Raw genomic sequence first — 14,838 nt, forward strand, 5'->3', positions numbered from 1 at the left:
AGCAACATAAAAATTTTAGAAATACGGTTTTTCAATTAGAAGAAAATTTTTCTAAGCGAGGTCGCCCCTCGGCAGTGCTTGGCAAGCGCTCCGAGTGTATTTCTGCGATAAAAAGCTCTAAGTGAAAACTCATCTGCCTTGCAGATGCCGTTCAGAGTCGGCATAAAACATTTAGGTCCCGTCCGGCCAATTTGTAGGAAAAATCAAGAGGAGCACGACGCAAATTGAAAGAGAAGCTCGGCCTTAGATCTCTTCGGAGGTTATCGCGCCTTACATTTATTCTTTGTCGCAAAAATTTTTTTTGTTCATTTGATTACTAAAACGGTCAATTACGAATCAACGATTTGTGCGCACTTGATTCAACATCTTGTTGCGATGGATAAAAATTGACAGAAATTTCGATTAAATTGACCCGTATTTCGGTTGATTTTACCAGTCTTTTTCTTTCAGCCAAACAATTGGTTTTTTTTTTGTTTTCTGCCATATCCTTAACCTAAAAATATTTGAGTTGGAGAATTTATTAACTTTTTGTAGATTTTATTTAATGTTTTGGATACTTATTTTTTGTGATATATGTTTGTAATTCTTTGCGTTTTCATTTTTATGAAACTTTCACGATTTTTAGGTTAAGGCACCAATAACTGATGCCAATTTGATATGGATAAGTAAAACTATGGTTACAACTATGGCGTTATGGTTAAGGATCTTTAACTGGCCCTTTAGACCACTACAATAAATCCACAATAGTTAATCTAAGTTTGGTTTAAAGGAGAGATATAAGAAATTTGGTGTACAGTATAGATCTTCGAGCAAAAAGAAACATATTTATTCCCATGCAAGTGAAAAAGAATATATGAGGCTAACAAATGAAATTTATTTATTTATTATAAGATTTGCATTGCAACTTGAAAGCAAAAATTCTTATGTTTACCAATTTGAATGCAATTCGAACTATTAACGACAGGGTTTATACAATTTACAAACACAATTAATTGATCATCGTAAACGAGTATATAAATTTCAACACGAACACATTTACAAAAATATGTGGAAATACTCAGCATTGAACACGACAACACGAATATCGTGTTTAAGCCAGAGTACCAGCAAAGCTCAACAACAACAGTAGTGAGAAAATTGTTAATGAAATCAATTACTAATTGAAGCTTCACTGTTGGCTTTTAAACTTCATTTACAATTGTCATAACTACAACAAGCATTGACCGGTTTCTTGATTATTAAAAATGCTGCCATTGAATTTGCGAATTTTAAGCAGCATATTACATTGACTGTCAAGGCGAATAACCTTGAGAAACTTTTTTTTTGGCAATATAAATCCGTTGACAGGGTTTTTGACTAAACTAGTAGGTATACATATTAAAATGGGTCGATTTGTATGGACGAAAGGTAACCGATATCGCGCGATCGGTTTTTCGATAGGATTTGGGCTCAGGAAAAAAGTTCCACTACGCATACCAAAAAAATAATTTTCGACCCTGCGACCCAATAAATATTTTTTTTTTTCAAAAAGCTGTTGTAAAAACGTTAGCGATAACAGTTTTTTGGGTTTGGGAAGTTTTGGTCGAAAAATTGACCCTTTCGCCATTTTTTTTTCGCAAATCGACCCAGTCTAATACATGTAATCAAAATTTACTGCATGCCTTTCCGAGTATAAATAAATAAATCGAAGGCGCAATAACCTCCGAAGAGATTTTAAGCCGAGCTTCTCTTCCAATTTGCGTCGTGCTCCTTTTTAACTTTTTCTACAAATTGTCGGGACGGGACCTCCTTGTTTTATGCCGGCTCTGAACGGCATTTGCAAGGCAGAGGAGCTTTCACTTAGAAGCTTTTCATTATAGAAATTCACTCAGTGCTTGCCAAACACCCCGCTTAAAAAAAAAAACTTGTTTCTAAAATTTTGATGTTCCTTTGACCGGGACGTGTGCCCAGGATCGTCGGTGTGGTAGGCGGAGCACGCTACCATCACACCACGGCGGCCGCCGATAAATGGAAGGTATTAAAGAGTATTTTAAAAGGCAGTGAGCCATAGTTCCAAAGGTGGACGCCTTTTCGAGATATCCAATAAAGGTGGACCAGGGGGGACGCCTTTTCGAGATAACGCCATAAAGGTGGACCAGAGGTGACTTGTTGTTGTTGTTGTTGTAGCAGTACTTCGCCAGAGGTGACTCTATAATGTGTTTGTACGATATGGGTATCAAATGAAAGGTGTTAATGAGTATTTTAAAAGGGAGTATCCCTAAGTTGTATATGTGAAGGCGGTTTCGAGATATCGACCAAAATGTGGACCAGGGTGACCCAGAACATCATCTGTAGGGTTGCGCTAATTTATTTATATATGTAATACCACGAACAGTATTCCTGCCATGATTCCAAGGGCTTTTTATTTTGCCCTGCAGAACTTTCTCATTTTCTTCTACTTAATATGGTAGGTGTCACACCCATTTTACAAAGTTTTTTCTAAAGTTATATTTTGCGTCAAAAACCCAATCCAATTACCATGTTTCATCCCTTTTTTCGTAGTTGGTATAGAATTATGGCATTTTTTAGTTTTTCGTAATTTTCGATATCGAAAAAGTGGGCGTGGTCATAGTCGGATTTCGCCCTTTTCTAATACCAAGATAAAGTGAGTTCAGATAAGTACGTGAACTAAGTTTAGTAAAGATATATGGATTTTTGCTCAAGTTATCGTGTTAACGGCCGAGTGGAAGGAGAGAGGGTCGACTGTGTATAAAAACTGGGCGTGGCTTCAAACGATTTCGCCCATTTACACAGAAAACGGTTATCGTCATAGGAGCTATACCCTTACCAAATTTCACAAGGATTGGTAAATTTTTGTTCGACTTATGACATTAAAAGTATTCTAGACAAATTAAATCAAAAAGGGCGGATCAACGCCCATTTTGAAATGTTCTTTTATTTTTGTATTTTGTTGCACCATATCATTACTGGAGTTGAATGTTGACATAATTTACTTATATACTGTAAAGATTTTTCATTTTTGTTAAAATTTGACTTTAACAATTTTTTTTTTAAAGTGTGGGCGTGTTCGTCATCCGATTTTGCTAATTCTTATTTAGCACATATATAGTAATAGTAGTAACGTTCCTGCCAAATTTCATCATGATATCTTCAACGACTGCCAAATTACGGCTTACAAAACTTTTAAATTACCTTCTTTTAAAAGTGGGCGTTACCACGCCCATTGTCTAAAATTTTGCTAATTTTCTATTCTGCGTCATAAGGTCAACCCACCTACCAAGTTTCATCGTTTTATCCGTCTTTGGTAATGAATTATCGCAGTTTTTCGGTTTTTCTAAATTTTCGATATCGAAGAAGTGGGCGTGGTTATAGTCCGAATTCGTTCATTTTAAATAGCGATCTGAGATGAGTGCCCAGGAATGCACTTATCAAATTTCATTAAGATACCTCAAAATTTATTCAAGTTATCGTGTTTACAGACAGACGGACGGACGGACGGACATGGCTAAATGAATTTCTTTTTTCGCCTAGATCATTTTGATATATAGAAGTCTATATCTATGTCGATTAGTTTATGTCGTTACGGGGTACCGTTATGCGAACAAAGTTAATATACTATGTGAGCTCTGCTCAGCTGAGTATAAAAATTTTATGTTATCAAGTTTGAGGTTTTTCCAGTTTGAATTGAATTGTTATTAATTTATATGTACTATCAATTTTACTGTAATAAATTTTATTGAAATGTGAATAAAGTTATAACAATTGTAAATCAAAACAAAATATGCAACAATAATATACAAAGCCCAAAGCAAAACAAAAAGCGAGTTGAATTATGACATATATGCATGTACATATGTATATACATATGTATATTAGAAACAAAATATAAAAATAATACAATGCTACATTGCGGCAACGTGTGTGCCTAAATTAAAAGCAGTCTAGCAGACACGGCAAACGCGAAAAATCAGTGCCAATACAACAATGAAGCATGTTCTTCTCTGTATTTTTTTTTTTTTTTGCGTTTCAAAGACCATTTTACGTCACAGTTGGATACAAAGACACATTTTTTTGGTATAAGTTTCAATATTGAGATTTATACAAGAACACCAGACAGAATATTAAAACAAACAAAATAAAGGCAAAATAAAAAATAAAGAAAAGGTCTATAAAAATGTTTCTTAGATTTTTCAGTAAGAGCGTAAATCTTATAACACTCGCCAAATTATATACAGGTACCAGAGCTGTAAAAAGATTGAATCAATTGAGTGTGCGTTCTCTCAGTAGTCTTTTAAAAAATAGTGATTTTTTGGTTGCATATTATAAATCTCCATTCCTGAATGGCTTAAAATACTTTAACTCAAAGCTAAAGTGTGTGTGTTATTGAATGGTAAAGTATAATTCAATATAGAGTGTGAGTGTAGTAACCGTTCCCAATCTTTAGTGAATGTAAACTTTTTTTCCATTCAGTACCAAATATTTTTTCCCCAAGGTTATTTTTTGTTTACTTTCATTGCGATCAGATATGTTAAATCAATTTAGGAGTTGGGTGCAAAAAAGGAGTAAAATTGGTCAATAGAAATAATAGCCCCTTCTAATTATTCAAGTAGTTTAATTTTTAGAATACATGAGCTTAACACCGGCTTATAATAATTGAATTTCAATTATTATATTTTCTACGAGAAGCTGAAAAGAAAGAAACATTTACAGGCATATTGCGATGGTACCATTTCGAAAACCGCCACGCAATCATCATCAGGCAATTTCGTAATGTTATCAAAGGTTTCACCGAGATTCGAACCGCGAATCACACGGCGAAACTGCAGTTGCCTTATTTAATCGCAATATGCCACCAAATGTTTCTTTCTTTTCAATTTCTCTTAAACAAACATGATAATTGAATACTCAATTATTATAAGCCGGTGTTAAGCTTATGAAATCTTAAATATTAGGTATAATTAAACAAACAAACAAGTAGTTAATTATAAACCTAGAAAGTCTTAATCATCTTCAACGTGTCCGAACATAAGACATACAAGAAATAGATTTTGTATACTTCGTAATTGGGTTGATTTTTCACACTTAGGCTGTGTGCGAGTTGACATAAATTTCTACCTAAATAGGGAAAAAACCTAAATCACTGGAAACTGTCGGTAAGGCAAAATAAAAATTTAAAATTTTTATGAGCACATACTTTTCAACCTGAATTCAAATGTCAAATTTCAAATACAATAATATGGATTTTTCAATATTTTATATGCAAATAAATGGCTCTTGTCCATTCAATTTAAGTAAATCATAGATCATAGAGCGATGATCCCTGCTGCGATTAAGGTCCGATCGATTATACGTGATGGTGAACTCAAATTTATTCAAGCTGATGTTGGCGTTACAAAAAATTGGATCCTTCTCAAATATGGACCACAATCTGAACATGTTTGGCAACCAAGTGCACTAATTGGCCTAAAGAAGTTTTTGGGACCCAACCAACATCACAGTATTAAATTCGAGATTGTGGAAAAGGTCATTGTGCATGTGCTCCACTATGTCCGGAAAAAGGCCTTATAAAACGGAGCCACTGCGTTTTCTTGTACTGCTATCTTGGGATAGGTACTTACCGCGGACCCTAATTGACCTCTCTTCTTTTTAAGCATGAAAACGCGTCAAAATTACCAAATTTCCCGTATTGTTAGTATTTTTTTGGAGGAAATACACAAATTAGGTTTTCAAATCAAATCGCACAGTTTGGACAGCTTTTTCATAAGTTGTTGCAGTGCTGGAAAGTTCCAGTGGAATATTAGTTTAGGTACCTAAAATTTAGGCGAACTCGCACCCAGCCTTAATATGAGTCAAACATTTTCCATTTTAACGATTTTTTGTTTTACCAAGCAAAAATTTACCTTGACGTTGCCATAATATTTATGGTGTGGTTCTCTTTATATTTAATTTACTTATGTGTACTAGTCGGCGGCCACCGTGGTGTGATGGTAGCGTGCTCGGCCTACCACACCGTATGCCCTGGGTTCATACCCCGGGCAAAGCAACATCAACATTTTAAAAATAAGGTTTTTCAATTAGAAGAAAATTCTTCTAGGAGAGGTCGCCCCTCGGCAGTGTTTGGCAAGTGCTCCGGGTGTATTTCTGCCATGAAAAGCTCTCAGTGAAAACTCATCTGCCTTGCAGTGCCGTTCGGAGTCGACATAAAACATGTAGGTCCCGTCCGGCCAATTTGTAGGGAAAATTAAGAGGAGCACGACGCAATTTGGAATAGAAGCTCGGCCTTAGATCTCTTCGGATGTCATCGCGCCTTACATTTATTTTATTTATTTATGTGTACTAGTCAACACAAACCATAATCTATAAACATTAAATTTGTGGTCCATTAAAGATATCCCAAAATAATCACTTGATAAAGTAAAGAATCATCAATTATATATTACGTGAACATTGTTAAGGCATATTGACATTGAAAGGAAAAAAAATCCCATTAGGTATAAGAATATGTACCCCACAGCAATGCATTAAGTTATGACATACTTTAATCTGGCATTGAGAAAATGTCATTATATGACGTCATCTGTACATACACAATCTAAACATTATCCAATTGGTGAGCAAACATGTCCGCATACCAGAGCAATGCTGGTCAAATCTATACTTATAAATATATCCTAGACAGTCTGTTTCGATACATCGACTGATATATCAGAAAACGTTTGAATAACGCCCGATTTAAGAATTTGTTTCTCAGAATTCGATTGAAGAACGCCCTATCTCAGATTTTGTTTCAAAAACGCCTGATCTGAGCTCAAATTCCGTACATTTTGAGGTTAGCTGATGTGTTATGAAAAAAAAAAAACAAGTAAGGAAGTCTAAGTTCTGGTGAAACCGAACATTACATAACCAGCTGTACACTTGAAATGCTGTTGATGTTTTTTTTGTGTGCTTAATAGTGTTACAAGGCTGCGTAATAACATATATACATATGGTTCTATTCTGAACAAATTTTCGTTTAAAAGAAGAAAAAAGGATACAGAGACTAACACCAATGACCTTGAGCGGGTAATAATGCAGTTTTCCTTCAGATATGGGGATTTCCCTACTGTTTATTTTAAAATAAAGATATAACAGAACAATAAACATGGACACAGAAGTTCCATTGTACTAAAAAAGTGTGTATTAACGAAATTTTCCTGCTTTTACTAGAAATAGCTTATTAACTGCATCTACGCACTTTTACAAAATCTTTTATATAAAAGAAGGCGATTTAACCGATTTGGGCCAGTTTTACTGAAAATATTTCCTGTTAAAAGGCATACATGTGCACCAAATTTTTCGTCGAGTTATGGCTCCAGAAACGTTGGGAAATGCATTGTAAGAAAGGGGCAGTGCCATGCCCATTTTTCAAGATCTGAATTTTTTCCCATTTCTCGTTATAATGGCAGAAAATACGATTGGTACAATGCTATTTTTCGATAAGATTTAACTAATTATTTTTGCCTAGGACCCTTTTTAAAGCCATTTATATAAAAGTGGGCGTGGTCCTTAACCAATCTTATCCATTTTTACTAGAAATATTCCCTGTTATAAGGAAAATATGTGTACCCGATTTTATTACGATCCGTTAATTTTTCTTCGAATTATGGCTCCCGAAACAGAAAATTACTTAGTCATAAAAGGGGAGGTGCCATGCCCATTTTTTTAAATTTAAAGTTTTTCCGTATTTATTGTTATAAAACCATTTGGGAAATGAAATACCATTGATAAAAAGCTCTTTTTTGCAAAGATATAGCTTATTTTATTCGTCCACGACCCTTTTAAACATCTTTTATATAAAAGTGGGCGTCAGGGATGCACCTTAACGTTAAGCTAATCGTTTATCAAAAAATTTCCACCGTTTCCGTTGAAACACTTCGAAATATTATCGATAAAGAAATTATCAAGATAAATTGTATCTCGTTTTTAACCGAAACGAAAAGCTTTCGTTAACGTTAAAAACGTTAACGAAAACGTGATACTTTATGTTTGAATTGTGCTGGCAATGCTATAGCCATGGTGAAGCCGTAAGGTGGCAACAACGAGCGCACATACACACACAAACTCTATGTAATTTGTTTGTGTAATTCGTTGGTGGTAATGTCAAAAATACTCTGAGAAATGTTCGTACTGTCAAAATTCATGAGAAAAGTTGCAATCAGCTTGGATAATGCTTTCACCTTTAATGACTCCGCCATCAATCAGCTTTGCCAGCATAGTTTGAAATTAATAATCAACATAAACGATTTGATTTCGTTTTGATATGGCAGAAAACGAAACGAAATCATTTCGTTAATTTGACGATCTTAACGTTAATAAACGAAACGAAATGACTTCGTTTCGTTTATTAACGTTGATTATCGTAACGAAATGATATCGTTTCGTTGGTTAAGCATGCCTGGTGGGCGTGATCCTTAACCGATTTCGTTAATTTTTCTTCAAAGCATTCCTTACAGTAAAGGCAACCTCTCTGCCGAATTTTCTTACGATAGGTTTAACGATTTTTGATTTATGATTAATAAAATGTGAAATTGATTTTATCACAAGTAGGCGGTGCCACGCCCATTTTAAAAATTTGTTTGAAATTTTTATCAGGAGTCTCAATATCAGTCCACATGTCAAATTTTTTTTTTTTTTTTTGTTTTAGGTGTATTATTTACTAAATAATCAGGTTTTTTTTTCCAAAGTGTTAAATATATAAAAAGTGGGCGTGGTTATCATCCGATTTCGCTCATTTTCAATACCAATCTATTCTGGGTCCATATAAGCTCGTGTACCAAATTTCATCAAGATACCTCAAAATTTACTCAAGTTATCGTGTTAACGAACAGACGAACATGGCTCAATCAAATTTTTGTTCGATACTGATGATTTTGATATATGGAAGTCTATATATATCTCGATTCCTTTACACCTGTACAACCAAACGTTATCCAATCGAAGTTAATATACTCTGTGTTCAATGCACGCTGAGTATAAAAATGTTAAAAGGCGACCTATATATGAGATTAGAACGGGTATTCGAATACGCATACTCAAAAACAAAGCGGCTTAACCAGGCTTCCCCAATTCGAAAAATGTTAAAGGGGAGTTAACTAAAATAGATTAAAAAGGAGATTGGAGCAATGGGAACTTGAAACGCATCCATCATTAATATTTTATAACTTAATAAATATTGAAATATATATAAATAAATCAAAAACGGCGTTTGCATATGCAGCGATAAGAATTTCTTTGATGAAATGCGGTCAAATATCGAATGCACATACATATGTACAGTACGGATGTACCCTCAAATATGAATGTAGTATATAGTAAAAGTAATGAAATATGAACGCTGTACACTGTATGAAAGTATGTACACAGATACATATATTGATCGAAAGGTCAATGATACGAAGCCTTTGAAAGTTATGAGCTGCAAATTCCAGAACACAATGCAATAGAGATGGAAAAAATATCGACAGATTATTGTTAGTTTTAAGAAAAAATACATATTTGAGGCTGAGTACAATAATATGTAAGTAGAAGTGCTGCCAAGATGCCGGCTCTGATAAAAACATACATCAAATTCTAGCAACGTTGTTGGGAATGTATACATATTTTTAACCGCAATAAGTATCAAGCAACAAAACAATTGAACTGATTTCTTGAATTGCTATCATAAGATGTGATTGTATTATTCGCTTCGAAAAATTACAAATAAAAGATTTCGTTCAACAATATGACAACGCCTTCTTGTGCGTGCGTAACAATCCGGATCAGGAACGGACCTAATCGCACAAAATAGCAATATTACACATAAGCACCCAGATAAATTGCGGTTTAAATCAAAACCCCCCACCATAGAACAGTGCTCGTTGCGCTAGACCTATCAAAAGCTTTTGAGACGGTCAACCATGGCACGTTACTGCAAGACCTGGAAGGGTCTACCCTTCCCCCATGTCTTAAAAAGTGAACCGCAAATTATCTGGGCCGCCGGCAGGCATCGGTGCAATTTAGAAACGCAACATCAAAACCAAGAAGAATTAAACAAGGGGTGCCACAGGGTGGTGTGCTATCCCCACATTTGTTTAACTTCTACATATCAAAACTACCTTCGTCACCTACCTACCTTACCTTCGTTTCCTACGCCGATGACTGCACAATAATGGCCACAGGACCAGGCCCCTAGATCGATGAGCTTTGCAACAAAATAAAAGGCTGTCTTCCTGATCTCTCCACTTTTATCACCTCGCAAAACCTAACATTATCACCGACTAAATCATCGGCGACCTTTTTTACAACATGGACGTCCCAAATGTCGACCATTTTGAACATCCACGTCAATAACACTACGCTACCGACTGTCTTATACCCCAAAATCTTGGGTGTAACGTTCGATCAGGATCTAAATTTTGGTGAGCATGCAGCCGCAATTGTACCGAAAATCCAGAGCCGTAATAAAATCCTCCAATTTCTTGCTGGCAGCACTTAGGGAAAAGATAAAGAAACGCTCATTACCAGCTACAAAGCAAAACAAATGATTGCATGCTACGCCTTATGGTCGCCATGCCTAAAGACTACTCACTGGAAGAAGCTACAGGCCTGCTAAAATACCGCCCTCAGAACCACCACGGGTTGTGTTCTTATGTCCCCAGAACACCATTTATATAATGAGGCGAGAATACTCCCATCAGGGAAAGAAATGAAATGCTAACCAAACAGTTCCTGTTGAATACCCAGAAACCTGGGCATCCCAACAGACATCTGATTGCTGAGCCAATACCGCCAAGGGGCTTGAGGAGTCATCTCCGTAAGCATTATGACGAAATACGGCACCTGAGAACACAGTCGTATGAAGCCAAAAAACACAAGCAGGTCCTCAGTGAACTCCACAAACAGACATCGGACCTCTATGTCACGAATTGCCCGGTCAATCCTGTACTCAAAGAACAATACCCCAAACTTGTGAAGAGGAACGCACACTCCCTAGGGAAACGCGAGTCTATCTAGCTCAACTTCGATCTGGATACTGTAACAGGTTAAACTCTTACCCATCCAGAATCAACCCCGACATACAAAATGTATGCCATGCTTGCAATGTGTCCCCACATGGCACCAACCATCTCTTCAATTGTAATGTGGAACCAACGCCTCTAACACCTCTCTCATTATAGTCCACCCCTATTGAAACAGCAATTGTCCTTAGACTCCCGTTAGAGGATATTGATGACAATTTGTGATCGGTCGCAGCTGTTAGGTGGGGCGAAGCACTGCTACTACTACAACAACAACAACATTACACATAAGAGATGAGAGTCATAGTAAAACGACTTTATTTCACTATTTGTTAATAAATCATATAAAGTTCAAAGTTTATTAATAAATTTGCACATATATTTTTTAACTTTAAATAATGTCTTACTAGTAGAACGAAAATTGTTTCCCATATGGTCAAATGGCAGGATATCCTACTCAACTCTCTACTATACCCAATTTATTTTGTACTTAAGTAAATAATAAGTTTTAGCTACAAGTTATAAATTCGAACAAAAATACATAACTTATAAGTGCATATACATTCCTATATGTATAATAAAATAGTAAACAGTCGTCTATATTTATATTGTAGTATGTCAGTTATTTCGCTGTAACCGAAATAAATATGTTAGCACGTGAATGACTCAACTATTAGCGGCACATAAAAACGTAAGCAAACTACAAGTAAGGAATATGGCGCAATAGAATACTGATAAGTAGCGAAATAAGAATCAAAGTAAAGTGAGTTAACGAGTGTACAAAGATAATAGTAAAATACTGCAGCAGTTACTCATGTGACTCGATTAATAGCAGAGTGGACTGGTAGGGAGTGGAATTACTATAAGCCGGCTAAAAGAATCTTTAGAATTTATCTAATATGGCACCATTTCAGAATTATAATCTCCGTAACAAAATTAACTAAACGACTAAAACGATGAGATGTGCAAATAAACCCAATAGAGCATTTTGCTTATTACCTGAGAAGGTAGTAAACAAAACGTTTTGGGGCATGTGACATTACTTAAACTGTGTCTAATTAATAACTAAGTTAAGCTGTCGGTTATGCAATAAGTAATGAAAAATTGGTTACGTGTGAATGATGGTTTAGTTTAGGTTAGGTTGCGAGGGCTGAGCTGGACACTATGGTAACAGCTCACTACTTAGGCCACCAATGGGACCATTGCAATACCCTATACGGTCTCAAAGAGGACCCCTACCCTGCCTAAAGCAGGTCAAACCACTTCGTGGAATTTATGTTTTAATTTTGCTAGAGCCTTGACTTCATAGCCAGAGACCTCAGCAAGGACATGTAGAAAAGGTGCTGGACACTCTCCTCCTCTTCTGTACATCTGCAGCTGCGACAATAGTCGAAGGTCGATACCCCCATTCTAGCACCATGCGTGCCTATTAAACAATGCCCTGTTAGAACCCTTATCAGGGACGATAGAACTGATTTGTTTAAAATCAGAAGCGCTCTTGTGCGCGCCTAGTCATATGAGGGCCAGGTTAGCCTGGATGTCTCACACGATGATATGGCTGACCATAGTCCATTTGTAATTCTTATAATGAATCATTTCCCGGAAGGATATGGTTGGTGGTGCCTCTTCTGGCCAGCTCGTCTGCTCTGCAGTTGCCTTCAATATCCCTGTGCCCAGGTACCCATATAGCGCTGATACTGAAGTGCTTAGCCATCTCGTTAAGAGATCTGCGGCATTCAGTGGCCGACTGGCTGTCTGAGAAAATAAACACCCGTTTATAGATCCAGATCCGGTGAAATGAAGCCTGCTCCGGTGAAAAGAGGCCTGCTCCGGTGAAAAGAGGCCTGCTCAAGCCACATGCCTTACTAAGTATCATTTTACTATCTAAATCAAAAATTTACTAGAAATAAAAAGGATTTGTGTGAAAGGGTAGTTTGAAATAAGTTTTAAGCATGTAAACTTTATTTACATGATCGACCAAGCGGGAAAGGCGTGGGTTCAAGCGCGGGGCCGTAAAGTGTCGAAGATTATGTGTACGTCTTACAACCTTAGACTAACAAAGTTGCTTCTATCATTAAAAAGAGAGGACTGTAAACGCAAGACGGGTATTCTTACTGGACACTGCCTTCTGCCGTCACATGCATTTAAATTAGGCTTGGCCAGTGAGAACAGATGTAAGGAGTGCGGGTTGGAGGAGGAAACGATCGAGCATGTTCTGTGCTTGTGCCCTGCACTTGTCAGGCTAAGACTCCAGCTATTAGAAGTGATACAGCTGTAAGATCTAGAAGCAGCAAGTGGCTTAAGTCCTAGGAAGCTTCTAGTATTTGCCAAAGGGACGGAGTTATTTTATAACATAGGTCATGGTTTTTTATGGGGTTTTTCAGTTTGGTCGTTAAGACTTACTTCTGGTAACACTACGGACTCAATCAGTCTGTGAGGTTCTCATAGACCGGCCAGTTCAACCTAACCTAACCTTATCATAGTTGCAATATATAACTCAAGTAGTAGCTTTCTCAGATTTTTTTCCCGTTTTCTATGTTTATTTCCTCACCAAAGGTGTTATCAGCTGACCATGTGATATCCACTAAAACATGTGATTACTATAAAAAAAATTAGTGCTGTATATACAAAATTTATTATTTGAATGCATTTTTGCAATTTCATTAATTATGCTGAGGAAACTATAAGCATTGACAAAGTCTTGCAAGGCAATGAATCATGTGTAGATCTCATGACTTGTTATATTTGTATGTATCTACACACATTCGCCATATGGAATTCAAGCTTAACCTTAAAATTTTAAAATAATCATCCCCACCCCCACTTCATTGAATATAAACCCAGTTGGCATTCTTCAAACAAGTTCGTTTTAATAATGTTGATACAATAGCACGACTTTTTACGGACTGCCGATTTATTTTTGGTTAGTTGAGCTACACTTTGCATTTCAGCCCCAAAAGTGTTTAGTCATTTGGTCTTCTAACTCTCCCATTTGTTATTTGCGAATAAATAAGCTTTGTTTCCAGCTATTGGGAGAGTAATTCCATATATTTAGTGCTGAACTGATAACATGGGGAGCAGGGCGGGGGTAAATGAATTTGCAATATTTCTTTTGATTTATATTTTATCGCAATAAAAGCATTGATTATCAATGAATTGCATTTATTTGGAGCTGCGTTCATGCGTTGATATTTTTGCCACACCGCCCGACACACTATCAGGCAAAAGGCCCAAGAAATGCAGTATACGACAAGATTTCCACATTACAAGTTGCTACAAATATGAGTGTGAAAGTGGGTAGAGGTCTAGAACAGGGAACGACTGCTAATACGCATCCAAAAATATAGGGAGAAGTTTCAAAAGTTGCATATTGGCTTCGACAACAATAATCCGAAAGCGGAAAAGACTAATGTTGTATCTGTCCGGAGATATTCAGATGGAAATGTTCATGTGGTTGTTGTAATGTTGTTATGCACAGAAAAAAAAAAGTGTCAACAAACGGATTTTGCACATATTTAATTTTGATCCCACCCCATTGGTGGACCGATCAGGGTAAGTTTTTATAAGCGCATGCAGAAAGGTGTTCTGCGCAAAAATACCATGGATCGCACCACCGGTATAGGAGGGGCCCGGCCCATTTTTTTGGATTTTCGTTAATATCTTTTGACGAAATAAAGTTTTTATTATCCGCCTTCGGATAATTAATAATGATGTAAAGACGTGTCATTTGACGCCTCTCTCGATATTTTTGGTAACGTATTAGCAGGCCACCCCTGTTCTAGACTATTATCCTCCTTTCAAT

At 36.4% G+C, this 14,838-nt stretch overlaps 1 protein-coding gene across 2 annotated transcripts in view; it reads right to left on the reverse strand.

The window, feature by feature from the left end:
• Vha16-1 (Vacuolar H[+] ATPase 16kD subunit 1) overlaps positions 1–14,838 on the reverse strand; it is a 37,949-nt gene that overhangs the window by 18,165 nt on the left and 4,946 nt on the right. The window lies entirely within an intron of this gene.

This window comes from Eurosta solidaginis, chromosome 3 (assembly GCF_040869045.1).
Source record: "Eurosta solidaginis isolate ZX-2024a chromosome 3, ASM4086904v1, whole genome shotgun sequence".
Lineage (NCBI taxonomy): Eukaryota > Metazoa > Arthropoda > Insecta > Diptera > Tephritidae > Eurosta > Eurosta solidaginis.